Genomic DNA, 2,911 nt, shown 5'->3' with positions numbered 1-2,911 from the left:
GGGATTCTCTAGCTTATCCTGTAGCCCCTGCTCCCTTTGGAACTGATTATATAGGTGATTAATTAGTACATTTGTAGGTCATTTGTTAGTGAATTTGCAGTTAGTAACTGGTTAGCTAATCAGCTGGCTAACTAATAGGATGGTTAGCTGGCCTTTCCTCTTGTTTATGTGTCTGGCACATAGTAAGTACTTGATAAATATTTCTTTGGGTGAATGAATCCATAAAATGGAGATAAAACGGAGTTAATACCACATCAAATGAGACAGTAGCTATGAACTTTGTAAATGATAAAACACTATAAAGATATAAGAATAAACATTTACATGAGAAGCTACTTTAAAATTTAGGGCCAGAGTAAAGTTTTTCCCCCCATCCTTCACCAAGGAAATAGTGTTTCCACATTTCTGAAATGGAGAACTACCATTTTGCCCTGTTGCTAGTAAGCCAGATTTCTCTCTCAATTATAGCAACTTTGTCAACACTTAGCGATAGCATATATAATTTCTCCTTTTTCCTTGACCCTACTTTGTCTTTCTACTTGTATTTTTATTAGCTTATTTTGGTTATAAACCACCTCAAGCCTTTTTGGGAAAGAGGTGGGGTAAAATTAATTTTTAAAATACTTGGGAACTAACCTTTATTATCTACCTACCACATGCCAGGCATTTACATGTATTGACTTAGCCAAATCTCACAAATAGCTAGTAGGTTGGTGCGATTATCCCCATTTTATGTAGGTGTCAAGGGACTTGCTCAAGGTCATACAGCTGCTAAGATTTCAGAACCAGATTTCAAAACCAAGGCCAGTCTGACACCAAATCTGAGACCTTTCCCCTAAGCAACCCAAGTTGGTGTGATAGATGCTTGGTTATGGTCAACTATTTACTTAGCTAGTTGAGGAGAGTTTTTGTACTTTGAACTCCTCAAATAAGTCTTGGGGGGAAAATTGGTCTTTTTCCTTTCGCCACAGGCCATTTATCAGCAAACACTATACTTCATCAATTGTATGCTCTTCTATTATTTTATGTACCACTAAGAAAAAAAAACCCTGCTACTTAAACTATGATACACCATTGATGTTAAGATGCATCCTAATTTCAGAGATGTCAAAATGTGAAAAATGTGTGTCTTAGAATCAACAAAATAATGTATTCCATTCTACTAATGGAGAATTTGTGTACATAACCTCCCCTCTTTTCTTGCTCAATTGCTGGCTGGTTTGCCCCTTCCTTTTCTTATTTATTTTATTTACTTATTTTTGGCTGTGTTGGGTCTTCGTTGCTGCGCGCGGGCTTTCTCTAGTTGCGGCGAGCAGGGGCTACTCTCTGTTGCAGTGCGCGGGCTTCTCATCGCGGTGACTTCTCTCATTGTGGAGCACAGCCTCTAGGTGCACGGGCTTCAGTAGTTGCGACATGCAGGCTCAGTAGTTGTGGCGCACGGGCTTAGTTGCTCCGCGGCATGTAGGATCTTCCTGGACTAGGGATCGAACCTGTGTCCCCTGAATTGGCAGGCGGATCCTCAACCACTGCGCCACCAGGGAAACCCCCCCACCCCTTCCTTTTCATCACCCAAACCTTGCCTGTCTCTTCAATATCGCATTTCTCCACATCATCATGAACTGTCAGTTTCGATTTGGATTATCTCGCGTGAGCCTCCAGAAAGCCTTGCACTCATAGGAGGTTTCCACTCTAGTTTTTTTAAAGAGCTACCTTAGATGATCTTATTATGAACTTCCTCCAGTGGCTGTCATCAAACTCTTTCCAGAGTCTGGCCTAAGTCTAGTTTTCCCATGGTAACTGGTGATTCACTGCCCTCCCTGTTCACCATTCCACACAGTAGTTCGTTGGTCTGTACACTATTTACTTGCAAGGGATTTCCCTCCAGGCTGTTGGAGAGGGCATGGGAGGGGGCTTGGGTGCAGAAGTGGGCATGTCATCCAGTTCTCCCTAACACAGGAAACATGACTCCCCAGGCATCTCCTGAAACACCAGGGCCTTCCCTTTCTCCACACCAGGAGGAGGCAGGATTGGGGGAGGATTCAGCTTCTCCACCCCTCTTAGACCTTACTTCCCCTTCCTGGTTTGGGACTCCATGAGACAAGTCATGAAGGGAAGATGAGGCAGTGGGATCTGGTACTGCTGGGGGAGATGAAGATTCTTGAGCAGTGGGCCCTTGTGGAGCTGGGTTACAGGCTCCTGACAGCAGCAGCTGGCTTTTCTGAGGTGGTGTTCTGCTTCCCCCTTTGTGTGCAGGGTTCTGGAGAAAGCACTGATTCTGGCTTTCCATTTCCTAGCATTATAAAAGGGACAGAGCCATCCAGGATTTTCCCTGTCCTGTTTCCGTCAATCTGATTTTGAGGTCAGAATCTGGAAAGGAACAGAGGCTGATTGGAGAGATTGGGACACCATGGAGGGAGGGATGCAGCCCATGCTGAGAAGTGAGGGGCTAATCTGGGAATCCTATTGACAGAGGACTCTGGGGTCTTTGCAGATGGGTGGGCAGGCAGACCTATCCTGGCCCCAGTGTTCTGGGCATGTTACAGGCTGTGAGGCTTGGGCATGGGCTGAGGTCCACATGGGTCTGTGTGCCTGTGCAGCTGCAGGAGCCTGTGGGGAGGTACAGTCAGACACAGAGAAGTAGAGATAAGTGAGACAGAGGGAATCAGAGGCCGGACCGGGAGGTCCAGGTCGCTGAGGGGCACTCACTTTCGGAGGCACCTTGGCTGTCTGGCTCAGTGCGAAGCCGCCTGGGCTTCCTAGACTGGAGCAGGCACTGGGCTTCCTCTTCAGCCCTCCGAGATCTCGGGGAGCTGCTGGCAGAGTCCTGGCCCTGGTCCGCAGTTTCCCCAAGAGGCTCTGCCAAGCCTTGGCACCTCGGAGCCTGGGCCTGGGCTCGGATTCAGGCCGGCGC

This window comes from Neophocaena asiaeorientalis, unplaced genomic scaffold (assembly GCF_003031525.2).
Source record: "Neophocaena asiaeorientalis asiaeorientalis breed wild unplaced genomic scaffold, Neophocaena_asiaeorientalis_V1.1 scaffold327, whole genome shotgun sequence".
NCBI classification, from domain to species: Eukaryota; Metazoa; Chordata; class Mammalia; order Artiodactyla; family Phocoenidae; genus Neophocaena; species Neophocaena asiaeorientalis.
The sequence above is the reverse complement of the archived record's forward strand: the minus strand, read 5'-3'. Positions refer to the sequence as shown.